This window comes from Bos javanicus, chromosome 14, assembly GCF_032452875.1.
Source record: "Bos javanicus breed banteng chromosome 14, ARS-OSU_banteng_1.0, whole genome shotgun sequence".
NCBI classification, from domain to species: domain Eukaryota; kingdom Metazoa; phylum Chordata; class Mammalia; order Artiodactyla; family Bovidae; genus Bos; species Bos javanicus.
In genome coordinates, this window is record NC_083881.1 from 26,984,437 (window position 1) to 27,001,056 (window position 16,620).

A 16,620-nucleotide genomic window follows, 5' to 3' on the forward strand; every position below is an offset into this window, starting at 1 on the left:
GAAGGACTGATGTTGAAGCTGAAACTCCAATACTTTGGCCACCTGATGCAAAGAGCTGACTTATTGAAAAAGACCCCGATGCTGGGAAAGATTGAAGATGGGAGAAAAAAGGGATGACAGAGGATGAGATGGTTGTATGGCATCACCAAACCAGTGGACCTGAGTTTGGGTAAGCTCCAGGAGTTGATGGAGGACAGGGAAGCCTGGCATGCTGCAGTCCATGGGGTTGCAAAGAGTCAGGCATGACAGTGACTGAACTGAACTGAAGTTTTTCCATGTCACTTCAAAGGAAATGGGATCCTCTGATGGGCATGTGGTCACCTTGCCCAGGACAGATCTATAAACACTCCAGCTTAATGATGCAACTCTGAATGCTGTCACCTCGAATTAGTGGAATATGAGGTATATTGATATCGTCCAGGTCCTAAATGGGAGATACACCCAGTCAGCCACAGCAGTGATGCTGCAACCTGTGATCTTGGTTCCCTGACTCTCTCCAAGAATCCTCAAAATGACAACAAGAAGAGGAACACATCTGGTGGTGGTCAAGGCAGAGAAGGACTGATCAACTCAGAGATACAGTTTGTATACCATGTATACCTTTTTAGCTGGCTTACTCATTTAGACTTTTGAGGAAACTAATGCTGGAATTTATAAATGTTTAACTATGTGGTTGTGTGGTTTCTCAAGTGCATACTGTTCCTTAAAGAACTGGATGTTTGCTATGACCCAAGTGAAATAGAAATTGAAACTAAAGTTGGAAACTCAATTTCAACTAAGGGCGTATTCTGTAATTCCCATTTTGGCTGTGGCTGAGATGTATAATGGAAAAAACAGGGACCTTTCAGAGATGGTGCCAGGGGTCACAGAGAACAAAGGAATAAGAAGGTTTCCCCAGAGATCAGAGTAAGGCTCTAATAAAAACAAACAAACAAACAAAAAAAACAAACCCTCTAACTCCCAGTGGAGGAGGTCTTAGCCACATCTGCTTAGTGTGATTTCAGAATTACTGGGCTCAGTGACTGCCAGGATCCTTCCCTTTCTAACTGGGAGTATTTGTGTGGTTACCCTGTTCCTCTCCTACTGTTATATGCTGGGTATGTTGGCAGAAGGGGTTGCAAATAATTTGCATTTTTATTCATCTTTAAGACAAGAGGATCACCTCTGGATCAGACAACTCCATAAAACCTGGAGATCTGAACTTGGACCTGGGTGTAGTGAATAAATGAATCTTTGGGGATGGGCTGAGTACATTCTGTGTGTAAGAAGGGAACTGAGATACTTTCAGGAACCACAAGGGTAGACTGTTGCATAAACATTGACTGCTCGCCAAATACCACTGTGCTCACACACATTATCCAGCTCCCTTTGACACAGGTGACTTGTTCTGGCCAGTGGGCTGTGAGCAGAAAAGAAGTGTGCTCCTTGTTCTTTCCAGCTGTGCCAATTCCTCACCTGGCCCTTAGGTGACTACACAGAACAGAGCTCCATTCTTCCCTGACCCCCAAACCCATGTTAACAAAGGAGACACTGTCATGGAAGCCACTGGCAGTGCGGAGTTAATTTGCATTACCTAGCCTATCCTGACTAAGACAAACTCAAAAACTTCAAAACTGGCCTGCATATTAGATAGTAAAAATAACAGTGACAATCTCTTATGATAATATATTAAGATGTACAGCACAAAGCATACATAAGGAGAGCACATAAGGAGAATAAATTATTCTCATGGCTAAGGAAAATATTTTTACTTTTGCAATTTGATCTTAATCTGTATACATTACCCAGTCCTTAAACATCTAATTGCCTATAAATGTGCTATTTTACCATTGTAATATCATCTTAACATCACTCTTATACATAGTGATGTTTCTCTGAGTATTATCCCACCTGCCTGGACTCTCAGACTTCAGTGCACTCTCACATGGATACAGCTTTCGTCTGTCACTAGCCAACCAACAGCAAGCCTCTTCCCCTTAACCAAACCTAGACCACAGCAAATCCAACATTAACAGGGTCCTTTAAGACAGTGCTGGTGGCTCAGATGGTAAAGAATGCGCCTGCAATGCGGGCTACCTGGGTTCAATCCCTGGTTGGGAAGAGCCCCTGGAGAAGGAAACGGCTACCCACTCCAGTATTCTGGCCTGGAGAATTCCATGGACAGAGAAGCCTGGCAGGCTACAGTTCATGGGGTCGCAAGAAGTCAGACATGACTGAGTAACTTTCACTTCACTTTAAGGCAGTGCATAAATGAGTAACTGATTTGGCAATGTCAGGTATGAGGTCAAGGACCATGAGAGATGCTAATGAGCAGATAAGCAAACTAGACTTGAACCCAAGGGGGCAGGGAGGTATCCTGCAAACAAATATTTAGGCAGCTGAGAAATCTGAGAAGCTGAAAGAGAGGATGAGCAGAACATGCAGTGTATCAGGACAATTTCAATAAGTGTGGCTAAAGAAAACAAACCCATCACAGATGCCTCTGGTTAGCAGTTATCAAGAGAAAGCTCTGAGCAAAGATAATTTGGATCCTGGAAACAAAAAGATCCAACACAATGAAGACATATCTACTTAGGAAAGGGCAGTTGTTCTTATAAAGAAATTTTAAGTGTAGAATGGTATTATCATAAGCATATCATAAACACAAGGATAATACCCTTAAGTATAAAGTAAAATGGTACCCTTTCAGTGGCACTTTGGGAAGAAGTTAATCTAGTAATATAGTGAATTTATCTATTCTAATCATAAATAAGGGCTTCCCTGGTGGCTCATTAGTAAAGAATTTGTTTGCAAAGCAGGAGACCACCTCCCATGCAGGAAACGCAGGTTCAACCTCTGGGCAGGAAAGATCCTCTGGAGAAGGAAACAGCAACACTCCAGTGTTCTTGCCTGGGAAATCCCATGGACAGAGGAGCCTGGCGGGCTATAGTCCATGCTATCACAAAAGAGTCAGACATGACTTAGTGACTAAACAGCAACAATTACAAACAGTTAAAAAACACACACACACATTTTTTCCACTCTGATCAGTGCAAGGAAAATTTAAAACTGTTTTAAAAAATTTCAGAATAAAAGACTATAAGGTTTTGTGGTTACTTTGCCTCATCTCTGTGGGCCCTATTACTCGATCAAACAGGTGTACTCTGGGTTTATGATTCAGCCTCTTATAAGTGGGGAGAATTTTCTTCTAAAGATTTCTCAGGAAGGGAAGTACACACAAACTCACATATATGATTTTGTTTCTACAAATACAAATAAAACTTGGCGAGGTTATTACCAATATCATTCAAAAGTCACAATTGATAGTGGGAAAAAAATAAAAAACCTGAAAGAGAACACCATATGAGCATAGGTAGACAAAATCATCTGGAACTTTGAAAAAGTCTTATGTCATAGGCTAACTAAATACTTAGGTCTTGGCTTATATTCCCATCACTGGTTATAAAACAGATGAGAAGAAGGATAGTTAACATTAGCATTACAGAAGAAAGGAAAGTCCAAAAAGCTTTTAAAGAGATCATGATCAAGAAGAAGTGAACAGTATTTGACTGCAAATTAATTAGAGAAAACCTTTTTCTCCTAAAAAGTTTCCATTTGGTGCTAGTTTGCATGTCATGTCCATGATTAACTATACCTTTGAAGATGTCCCTTTGATTGAGCTAATACGTGATCAAAACTCAGCAACAACCTCAGATCATTTTGCTGTACTATACCTTTCTAGATAACTTTCTACACGAAATTCATAGCTCTATAAACTTTAAAAGCATATCTGTATGTAGGGGTTATGTCATTCATTCATTCTTCTATTCCTCAAATATTTATTGAACTTATGTGACATTCTGGCATGCTTCTAGGTGGTTGGGAAGCATTGGTGAACAAGACAGACAAATTTTCTACCACATGGTGCTTATATTCTATTGGAAAGAGAGATATTAAACAGAGAAGTAAATAAATGCTATACCCAGAGTTGGAAGAATTATGACTATTTTAAATCTCTATGAAATATATGATTAAAAAGACTGCATTAAGATATTTAATGTTTCTTTTCTTTTTTTTTAGTAAATATGAAAACTGTTTAATGGGGTAACTGTATTTGGTATTGCTTCTTTTTAACTTACCATTTTGCAAGCATGTTTCTTTGTCTATAATAGTGTTCAAAATACCTTTTTAATAGCTTCAAACATAATAGGCTATATACAAAAATGTGATGCTTTTATTATTTTTGACAATTTCTATGATCATAAAATAAATGTATGTACATAAATCCTTATATGCATATCTGATTATATCCCCAGGATAAGGTGCATAAAGTAGAATCATTGGGTCTAAATGTATATATATTTTATGACACAAGGTATGTTTGGAAATAGATTTATAGAAAGGTGGCACTTCCTCATCATTATCTCAACAATATGAGATATTGAGTAGACTTAAACCCTCAATCAAAATTACACTATTTTAAATTACATATCTGTGTTTATAAGAGAGGTTGATGAAAAAAATAGGTTTACAATGCATTTACCTTTCTTTAGTGAATTCCTTGTTGTATGTTTGTTCTCCTTTTTAATCTTAGACTGATAGTATATTTCTTTTGATATGTGAGTTATTTTATGGATGAAACATATTTGTTGCAATTTTTTCCAAGTGGTCATTTTTATTTACTTTGTTATGATATTTTTAACATTCAAAAGTATTCTTATGCACTCAAACTTATTGCCCTTTTTTCTTTATGATTCCTTCTGTTCCTCTGGTGCTTAGAAAGCCTTCCTTATCTTGAAATCAGTAAATATATTTCTCATGTTCTTCCAGCTTTTTTTTTTTATTATTAAATTTTACTTTCTTATTTCGCTCTTTAATCCAGGTGGAATTAATTTGGTACGATGGGACTTTAATTTGAATCTTTTCCAAATCGTTCATTTTCTTACCACAATTTCTTAATGAAATGATCCATCCTTTTCCCCATAGGTTTGTGGTACTTTTTCATCTGTTACATTTATACACACACACACACACACACACACACACACACACAGATTCTCTTTCAGCGTTTGCGTTAATTTGTTTAAAAGGTTCTGTTTTTAAGGTTTTGTGTGTGGAAGCGGGAGGGGGTGATTAATGGTAAGTACTTTTTGTCCCACATGTTGTAAAATTGCAATAATTCTCCGTATTGTCTTGACGGAACCTCGGGGGAGAGCAAGGGTGTGGAGGCATTTAGGACCCAGGGGAAAGCCAAGCTCCGTATAGAAGGACAGAGTCTCGGGCGCACACGCCTCCTACCAAAAATCACAGCCCCTTGGAGCCGGGGCTCTCATTCACAGCTTTCTAGAGAAATCTGAGCCCGAACCTGCCAGAATAGGGGATCTCACCCACTCAGCTCAGCACCGAGGACACCTGCAGAAACACATTACCAAAGCAAGGCTGGGCGGCCGTGTGAAGGTATTTGTTGCCTTTTTTCTCCCTTCTGTATTTGCACCGCTTCCCCGCCTTTCCCCGCTCCTGCGATGCCATGGCTGCGGCGTTTCAGCACTTCGGTGCGTGGACAGCTCCCACCTGCAATCCCTCCGCACACCATCCCTCTCGCACCCCACTCTCACCGCCTCCGTGGTCCATCCTCCTCCCGGCGCCCGCTCAGCCTGCGCTCCTTACACCATCAGCACCCCCATCTCCACCATCACCGTCATGATCTCCATCATCACCAGCGCCGTAACTACCGTCAACACAACTGTGTCTTGTCACTTAGACAAAGCCGGAGGTCCGCAGGATAGAGGAAAAGAGCCCAAGTTTTCAGGCATGGAAAGCAAAGTTCAGGTAGACTACAGCCCTGAAAACAAAGAGAGACGCCTGCTTGAGAGAAAGGGAAAGTGAAGACAGGAGAGAGAGCCCCCAGGCAGGGGGACAGATGGGGTACTTGCCAGACACCAGCAGTTAGCCAGCTGCCTTTCAGCAGATTAGGGACTGTTTAGTTCAGGAAATTAACATGGCCTGGGGTATAGTATTATTCTGGTGAAATAGATGTATACACTCAATCCGAGTTTCTGGTTTTCCAATGGAGAATCACCAGGAAGCAGGGTGGGGGTGACTGATGACTCACATTCACCCACATGCCAGTTTTCTTCCTAAGCGTTTATGGCAGAAACTCCAGAATTAAGTTTTTTTTTTTTTTTTTACTAAAATGTCTTGTAAAATGGAGACCCCAAAGGTTAACTCTGTGGCTAGAATGAAAATTAAAATGATGATGATGATGATAATAACCTAACAAATAGGGCTTTTGTTGGAAAGTGTTATTTGTCCAAATGTATCTTCCTGTCTACTTATTTAATTTCAATTTTCTGATCTTAAACCTCTTTTTGAAGCAGAGAAGATAGATCCTTTGCCCAAATGGCCAAAGTGGTAATGATATTCAGAGCAGATGGTCTGGCTTTGTTCATCCTAGTCAAGGACCGAGTCAGATTTGGAAGGCGAGATTTTTGTGTGCTTTCTCAGTAATCAGGTGATAACACAATTTTCGTATAATAGTAAAGGGTAATAAATAGACTGAAAAAAATTGAAAAGGCATTTTATGTTAACTGTGTTCTACCAGGTTCTGCTTTTAGAGTACTAAGATTTTCTCTCTCAGCTGAAAGGAAGCTGGGGTCTTCGGATATCTTGAAGGTCCAAACCCAAGTCCTAGCACCTCTTTGATTTAACCGGGTTCATCTGTTTTATAAGAGCCAACATATCTCAGAAAATAAGTGCCTGAGCCTGTCATAAATAAGAATCTTTTGGTGGGTACTCATTTAATTAGTTATTACTGAACAGTAAAATGTTGGGTTTTTAAAGCAAATTGTTTTTCATAAAATCAACATCTTTATTAAAAAAGAGATGGATCATATTTGCATATGGCAATAATGTCAGTCACAAGTAACAACCAAGTTTAAAGCAGAGCACAGTAAATGTTGATTAAAAATTGCCCCTATACATTTATTCTGTCTCTTTAAAGAGAAAAAGCAGCAAGTCGTGTCTAAATCAGCTTGCTCATCATCAGAGGCATTGTAAAACAAGCAAACAAACAAAAAAATCCTCAGAAACAAGTATCTATCTGCTGGAAGAAGTTTTGAGGAAAAAATCATACCAAATACTCTTCTTAAATGAGGAATAGTAGTATTTTGTCAAAAGCTGTCTACTGCTGTTAATTAATTCTATCTGCACCTAAAATTGGCTCACTTTTGAACTCAAATCAATAAAACTAGCAAAAATACCTGGTGAAATGGATTTTAGGGAAGAAGAAAATCTGGTCATCCATGTATTGTCCTTAGATTGGTAATATCCACTGTAAACTGGACCCCTCAGGGCCCCAAGCAACCAGATTCTTAAAACTCCTTCCCTTCCCTTATATTTCTGCAAAGAATGGTTCCACTCAGGCAATTTTAAAAAGTGTACATATAGCCAGTTCTAGCTGCTTTGAACCAGAAACTCAGGCCAGGAATCGACTGTCTTCAATGCTACTTCTTCCTGTACCTAATACAATTTCCTGGGGCTGGGGAAATTGCAAAACAATGCTGCTTCAGTGAGATTTACAGGCATCTGTCTCAGAAGTGATGCGTTTCTTTGACTAAATATTATACCGAGTTTATTAATTTTTATGGAGTGCCACTATCCTGGCTTCTCCCTTCTTTTCTATTAAGTGCTACTTTGCTTTTTTTCATAATTACAAATACAACTTTCTCATTTATATGATGGATTTAAAGGTGAACAGAAAACATATTTTCCAGCAAAGTGGCATCATACATTTGCAGACATGTTCACAAAGAGGTGTATCCTATTAGAGTCATGGAATATAAAGCTGGAAGGGGCTTCGGTTCCAAAAGGGGGGATCTAGAACTCTTCAGAATGGGTGGTGTCTGCTCATTTCTGCAGGCTTTACAAAGGGACACCTTTGTAGCCTTGAGGAGTCTACTAATGATTTTACATGTTTCTCCAGCAGAGCCATCCTTAGTAAATGGATCCATGCTCACTTGGATATTCTCTGCTTTCCTGTTACACAATGACCCAAACGAGGTAACATAGACGAGTGTGTTTACAAAGTATGAAATCTGGTCACGTGCAGTCAGCTCAGAAATACCCCTCAAGCCAATAGAGATTTTCTCCCCCATTACATTTTCTTCCAATTTTGGATTCTTTCCATTATTATTCATTTTATCCAGGTTTTACAAGAATAAGCTTCAGAAGATCCACAGTATGAATGACTCTAAAACTGTAGCCTATAACGTCAGCCCCAAGTGTTACATTTCTCTAGAGAAAACTGCTTAATTTTCAATCCAAGTTTTTCTTAGCTTAATGGAAGTTTATCTTCTCTGGCTTGGAACTTCATGGATATGGGAATCAACTGGTCACTCTCCTCTCCACAAAAAGGCTTTCATTTGTTCAGCTAATAAGTTTATTATTTTTAACTACATCTGCTGACTTCCACAGCCCTTTTATTATGTTGTCTCTGGCCAGGTAACCCTATTCTCCCCCTTTATAGACCCATTATCATGTGAAAATGTCTGTGTGGGAGGCTAGTTTTCTATGAGCTTTTCTTCTTCCTGACTTCTGAACCAGTAGGAATTTCCCCATATGTGTTTGAGATGATCCACATTTGTCTTCTGGACTCTTTTAACTAAATACCCACTTTGCAGATACTGTGCATACAACTTTCTCCATCTCTTCTCCCTAAGATTGTGCTGTGTGCTGTGCTCAGTTGCTCAGTCATGTCCGACTCTTTGCAACCCCATGGAACGCAGCCTGCCAGGCTCCTCTGTCCATGAGGATTCTCCAGGCAAGAACACTGGAGTGAGTTGCCATGCCCTCCTCCAGGGGATCTTCCCAACCCAGGGATCAAACCCAGGTCTCCCACATTGCAGGTGGATTCTTTACAGTCTGAGCCACCAGGGAAGCCCCTCCCTAAAAATTATATCATGTCAATTCAGTCTGTGTTATTGCTCAAACATCTTATATAAAGTTCCATACCTGTGTATGTGTCAAGTCCATAGTGTATACAGTGTTCACTATTTTGTAGCTCTGGAGGAAATAAGAGAGAATTTGTGGCAGTTGGGAATGCCAATCCCAGGCTCTGTAATTAAAAGGCATTTTGTCTAATGTGTGGGCTTTCCAGGCAGCTCAGCAGTAAAGAATCTACCTGCAAAGCATGAGACGAGTTCAATCCCTGGGTCGGGAAGATCCCCTGGAGAAGGAAATGGCAACTCATTCCAGTGTTCTTGCCTGGGAAATCCCATGGATAGAGGCACCTGGTGGACTATAGTCCATGGGGTTGCAAACAGTTGGACATGACTGAGCACGTGCACACACCACAAACTGCCACTACTTCAGTTAAAAACTTTTCTATCTAACACAATAAAGAGGCTGAAAAACCTCATTGCTTCCTTACATGTTGTCTTTCCCTTTAACTCCTTGTATTACTTGTTCCAAGGCAAACTAAAAGGATAACAATTTTATAGATTGTCCTAGAACAGGACACCATCTTTTGTCAAGCATGTTCACTTCATCTGAGTCCCAGTCTGTTCTATTTCTGCTCCGGCATCTATTGTGGGTAGAAGTTCGGGACGCAAAGAGTCGAACCCGACTGAGCAACTTTCACTTTCACTTTTCAGCATCTCTACTCTGATAGAACTCATTCCAATTGACTTTTATTCTTTTTTAAGAGCAAGACCAAATGGGACAGATGACTGTGTGCTTAGTTGCTATTCTAAAGGGAGCCAAGGGATTCTATATAAGGAATATTTATGTGGCAAGGGTAAGCCCTGGGGTAGGACTGAGCTAAAGGTGATAGAACGTTGACCATAAGCCAGAGGCTAAATTCTAGCCATACTACACTTTCAGATGATTAAAGGTCTCCCCTTTGTCCTTCCAGATGACTTGCCTGCCCCCGGTACAGATAGCTCTTTTCTGCAAGTTGGTGAATGTTTGATAGAGAGTCAATGGACTGGTGTCCAATTTATTACTCACAGGGCTTGTGTTCCTTTGCCATTACTTATGCAGACAAGTCCTACAAGCACTAATGTGTGTGTTAGTCTCTCAGTCATGTTCAACTCTTTGTGACCCTGTGGACTGTAGTCTGCCAGGCTCCTCTGTCCGTGGAATTCTCCAAGCAAGAATACTGGAGTGGGTTGCCATTCCCTTCTCCAGGGGATCTTCCCAATTCAGGGATAGAACCGAGGTCTCCTGCATTGCAGGCAGATTCTTTACCATCTGAGCCACCAGGGAAACCTAATGGTCAATCTGAAATTCATCATTTGGAAATCAGACTCCTTCTTGGTCAGCACCATCGAATGTTGTAATCAACCAACCTCTGAGATTTAAATATAGGCTCCATTGGCAGTAAGGAAGCATGTTATCTTTCAGGAAAGATTTCAAATAGAATTGTACTTGAAAAAAAGATTTTTGCTCATTGTGACTTTTGATTTTGGTTTTGATCTATCAGCCAGATCTATTTTTATGTTATTCAGTGTAAAAATTCCTTTCAGCATTTCTAGGGGGAAATGCATATTCCATGAAAAAAGTAGAAGTGAGAATTTAGAAAGGTGAAGATCCATAAGTGTTCACCTAATTCAATACACACTAAAAATTCTGAAACATATCTTTCACATTTATTGATGGCTGAGGTAGTTAATTAGACTCTCAAGTGAAAAGTTTTATCACTGAGGTTCATTCTTCATTTTTTTCTTAGAAGAGAAACTCACAAAACAAATATAGGTATAGTTTCTAACCTTACATTTGTATTAATATAAAGCTATGTGTACTTAAAATTGTTCTTTGTATTACCTAGAACATCCCGAAGCAATAGATAGTTGATGTTTTGTTCATTGTTATTGATGTTCTCATATTTCAAATAATATTTAGAATTTATAGATTTCATCTTTCTGGTCATGACAACAACATACTGTTTCTTCCCAAATTTGGCCAATTGTGGTCAAATTCCCCAATTCTTCCCAATTTGGCCACACCCCTTAATCACTCTTCCTGAGGATTGATGGGGTGTAGGTCTGTGCCTATTGTGAGAATGAACCCGAGAGCATTAGTACCCAGGCTGGTATAGAAAAAGCACCTTTTCTGAGTCAGGGTTGGACAGTGAACAGAACATGATCTTCAAGTCAGGAAGACTTGGGTGAGTCTTTGTTCTTCCATCTATACTTACTCTACCTAAATCTCAGATTTATCATTTTATCTGATGAGTAATAATCCAGGTTTAAAGGTTGTATGGAGATTAGACCACATAATATCAAAGTCCAAGGTATGTAACAAAGAGTCAACACATGTTTGTTTTTTCCCTCAGTTTTAACACTAGCTCATTATCTGACTTAATACCTTGTATTAGGTGTTCTAAGCTCAGTATCTTTTTATTTTATTGGACACGCTAAAAGTGTGGTATCAACAAGAATATTACAGTAAATGTAAACCAGAGCTTTTCATTTTCAAAGCACTTTTACCTACATCATTTCACATGGTTCTCAGAATCTCCTAAGGAATTATCTTTATTCCACCTATTGTGGGATCATTGTAATGATGAAAAAAGATAAGTGATGTAAAATGCTTTGAAATAATACTTATGCATATGTACATATTTGTAAATAAGACATGGTTATTATTATTCTGATTGTTTCCACTATATTTAATGTATGTTTCTAAAGATAATGAAATAAGTGAGAATAATAGATTATAGAGTAACTGAAATAGATTTTATTTGAATTATACTTTCTGAAATGATTTTCCACCTAGATTCCTTGGTGCATAAAGACTATGGTATGTGTTTATAAGTGTGTTTATGGGCAAATACACTTTCTTAAACTGAATTCTATATGAGGAAATATACAGATATATATTTTTTTCTAATGGAAATTTGAGATGCAGTATAAATCTGGAATCTGCGGATGCCATGATTTAAAATATCATCATATGAAGACTCTTCTTTTCTCCTCCTCATACAAAAATACCACTATCTGAATTTCTAGCTTGTTAGAAAAAGCATGGATTAGAGACGGAAGTAAACTCCTACCATGGGCTCCTCAGAGACTGTACTGAGCTACTCTTCATATATCTGGAACAATCTCTAAACAAAAGAATCATTTAGGACCCAATCAGAAGTGGAAGAGGAGTTTCTGAGGCTCATAGGAACCCACCAAAAGTGTCCCTTTGGGGTTATCAAACACATTTCAATACCTGGGCCATGCTTGGGACTCTACTAGGAATGCCAAAGTATCAGTCCTTCAAACAGAGTGTCAAGGCTTCTGACTTGTCACTCCCAGTGTCAAGTCCTAGGAACATACATAAAGAAAGCAAAAATCAATGATGGCTTGAAAAGTCACAGATAGCTAGATTTTAAATAGTCCATCTGCCAATGAAAAATGAGGACAAGATGGTAACCGCACATTTGTACAGTCAGATGCTAGGCTACCTAAAACTGTCTATTAACCCCATAGGCATATTTAAGCTTATATAAGAGTAAGGCTGGAAGGGATTTCAGGAAATGAGAGCAAGGTTCTGAGAGTGACGGTAACTAGCTGAAGGTGACAGAGGTCTTAAGTAGTAAATATTAGAACCTCTCTGCTATATATAAGGATAGAAGAGCACCATAGTAAGGAATATGGGACTTTAGAAATATAAGCTTAAACCCAGTTCTGCTTCTTGGTAACTGTGTAACTCTGGGAAAGTCATTTACCATCTTCTGTGCCTATCTCCTCATCTGAAAAATGGGGACAATAATATACTCATCTCATAAAATTGAGCTAGTAAATTCCCAGGTGGCACAAGTGGTAAAGAACATACCTGCCAATGCAGGAGACATGAGACGTGGGTTCCGTGGATCCTTGTGTTGGGACGATCCCCAAACAGGAGGAGGAAGCACAACCCACCCCAGTATTCTTGCCTGGAGAATTGCATGGACAGAGGAGCCTGATGGGCTACAGTCCATGGGGTGGCAAAGAGTTGGACACAACAGAAACGACTTAGCACACAGCACAAGAATTAAATAATATACCATGTAAAAAATTAGAGTACGCAGGTGTCTGGGACATAACAAACACAGTGATAATAAATACCAAATTAAAGCAATTCTTATTATACCACCAGGACAAAAACCACTCTGACTTCTTCAGGTGATATCAAGTCCAATGTATTCTTTATAGTTGTTTGACCAGTTCAGAAACATTGAATGAGAACCAAATCCTTTGTGTGAACAAAAAATATCACAATTAAAAATGCTATATCTGAAGAACATTCTTGTATAGCACAGTATTTTTAGTGCCTTAAATATTATTGATGGAAGTTATTATTTAAGTAGAAGTCTATTCAGATTTCTGAACTGAAGGATTTGACTTTAATGGAAAATGTCTATTTCATCCTAAGCATGAAAACTGGTGACCCTGGCTTGGGCACTCTCTCCAGCAACTCTCACTGTATGCTGAGCACAGAATAAAGATATAGAGCGGAGCAAATTTATTTCAGAGATTATAGATTGGAGGCATAACTATGTGTAGATGTGGGCCATGAAAAATGCAGCTTCAACTCTCCCCCTGAACCCATTGTAATTTATCTTGGAAACTTTGTTGAGTTCTCTGAACTGTAAGGTAAGGAAGTTGCTCCCAGCAGCTTTAAATATTCTGTCAGGGACCAGCCTTTGCTGTGCTTTGTACTCTGAGCACATTGTGCCAAGGTTGGAACCCTGAACCTCACCCAGAATGCTTCAAAGAGGCAAAGATCTGAAGTACAATGTGCCTAGGCTAACTTCTTCTAGGAACAAATTACTTTGTATATAAGGAGGGAAATGAAGGCAGCTGCAACACCTTTTAGGAAAACATTCCTTGAGGTACAGAAACAGAAGGGGAAACCACTTACTCACTCAGTGAACCAACATTGTGACTACTTTATGCATTTGTTCTATATGGATGTATACATACGGCGCCTACTTAGTGCAGGCACTGTCCCAGACACTGAGGCTAGGCAGTAAACACAAGGTAGAGTCTCTGCGCATGGCACAAACCCTCTGTGTGTCAGAGACTGTGCTGGGGAAACACAAATGATTAAGATCAGGTAATTAGGGAGATTCTGAGTGAGGAGTTTGGAGTAAGGAGGGAAAGGGAAACTGGTGATAAGTGTCATTTTGGTAAGGGTGAGGGGACTACACATGACCTCTGAAGGGGAGAGAGAGTTCCTGGGTGGTGACTCCTTCAGTGATGACGCCTTAAGGGTAAGAGGAGTCAGTCAGTGGTTGTTCTAGACAGAGGGAGCATCTTTGTCCAAGGCCCAAGGGCTAGAGAAGAGACCACAAGTGTCTTGGTGTGGCAGCACGGATGGATGGTGAGTCTGGGGACACAGATGGGGACCAGAGTTTCGGAAACCAGGTCCATGTCACAGGGTTTTATATTTCATCCTAGAACAACTGGAAGCTATTGACTGATGTTGATCAAGGAGTGATGTGGGGGGCTGGGATGAATTGGGAGATTGAGATTGACATATGTACACTATTGATGCTATGTATAAAATAGATAACTCATGAGAACCTACTATACAGCTCAGGGAACCCTACTCAGTGCTCTGGAGTGACCTAAATGAGAAGGAAATCCAAAAAAGGGGGGATATATGAACACATAGAGCAGATTGACTTTGCTATACAGTAGAAAAGTAACACAACTTTGTAAAGCAGCTATACTTCAGTAAAAATTAATTTTAAAAAAGGAGTCACATGAGAAGATTTCAATTTTAATACAAAGAATGGACAAGGGAAAGTCAAGGTTGGCAGCAAGGATACCATCGAGAGGATATTGCAGGACTAAACAGATGAGTGGTGATGTGGTCTAAACAAAGACCGTGAAAATGGATGGAAAGAATTGGGAAGATCTGAGAAATATTATGGAAGTGATTGCCTGAATGTGGGCAGTAAGGGAGGGGATGGAATAATAGTTGACGCCCAGGCTTCCAGCGTGGGAAATGACACAGATGATGTCAGTCAGTAAGAGGGGGAGGTGGAAAGCAGATTCAGGATAAGGAACTATGATGAATTCAGTTTTGAACATATTGAGTGTGTGGGGCCTAGGGGACATCTAGGTGGGGGTGTTCAGTAAGCAGCTGGATATATGAGTACACCTGAGCATCAGGAGAGAGCTATGGACTGAAGTCACCCACATGTAGGTGGTTAAATCATGGTTGGACCCTGGAAAACAATACATAGAAGTGATGAGCACATAAGAAGATGGAGCAGGAATGAACAGAGGTTGGGAGAAAAATAGGGTACATGGAATTACAGAAAAGAGTGGGAAAATAGTTTTAAGAAGTCATCAACATCAAATGCTAATGGGGTCACCCATACATAAGTGGGTGCTGAAATCTGTCCACTGGCAGGAGCGACAGAAAGGCCGTGCACTAGTAGAGGGATCATCTGGGTTTGCTCGGCACTGTCCCCAGTTCTGCTTGTTGTCCCAGTATTATTGTTATTAGTGCCTCTTGGTGTCTAAATTTGGAAATAAACTATATGATCATCTCAGCCACTGGTTGGTGAGAGTCAAGATAGATTGCCATGGGTATGCTGTGTGCTTAGTCTCTCGGCCATGTCCAACTCTGTGCAACTCCATGGACTGTAGCCTGCCAGGATCTCTGTCCATGGGGATTTTCCAGGAAAGAATACTGTAGTGGGTTGCCATTTCCTCCTCCAGGGGATCTTCCCAAACCAGGAATCAAACCCAGGTCTCCCACATTGCAGGTGGATTCTTTACCGTCTGAGCCACCAAGGAAGCACACAGTGGGTATCGAGGTGAATTTGAAGAAGTGAAATTGCTCAGTTGTGTCCAACTCTTTGTGACCCCGTAGACTGTAGCCTACCAGGCTCCTCCATCCATGGGATTTTCCAGGCAAGAATATTGGAGTGGGTTGCCATTTCCTTCTCCAGGAGATCTTCCTGACCCAGGGACTGAACCTGGGTCTCCTGCATTGTAGGCAGATATTTTACCGTCTAAGCCACCAGGGAAGTCCAGGGAAGAATTTGAAGAGGGAGACATCAGACAAGGGAACTTTTCAAAAGAGTGTGGTGAGGTTGTTAAAGAGGGAATTTTAACATCAGATGGACATTGAACTAGATGGATTTTAAACATTCTTCCAATCCTGGGACTAGTTCATAGAGCACTATATTCCTTTACTATCTTCAGTTTTGGAATCAGTGAGAATAAAGACGTTGTTATACTTATTTTCTCACTTTCATAGCTAAATGTTACTTTAACAAATTACTTTCCAAAGCCAACGTTTTATAAATAAAACTTTTACTATTCTACATTCATTCTTGAAAATGAATACTAATTACCTGAACCCATTTTCATCTATCACAAAGGCAATATAAAGCAGAAATGTGTGAAGTGATTATCTCCCTATAGAAATTACAGCTAGTCCTAAATTAAGTTGAAAGAATCATTTTATCTTTAAAATTATTTTGTATGATAAAGTGTTAATAATTATGTTGTAAGTAAATGTTCTGCCTATTATTGCAAATACTGTTTGATCTAGGAAAGCTAGGGGAAAAAAATACACGCCTCCAAGTTTTTTTAAACCTAATGTCTTCTGATTTTTGGTACTTCTAGGTTAGACCAAACTGATGTCTGA

The 16,620-nt window shown here is 39.7% G+C and overlaps 1 protein-coding gene across 1 annotated transcript in view; it reads left to right on the plus strand.

Annotated features, from left to right (window-relative positions):
* Positions 1-5,191: 5,191 nt before the first annotated feature.
* CLVS1 (clavesin 1) overlaps positions 5,192-16,620 on the plus strand; it is a 174,468-nt gene continuing 163,039 nt past the window's right edge. Inside the window, exon 1 of the mRNA XM_061438833.1 lies at positions 5,192-5,436. The gene's annotated coding sequence lies outside the window, so the exon portion shown is untranslated. The remainder of the gene's footprint in view (positions 5,437-16,620) is intronic.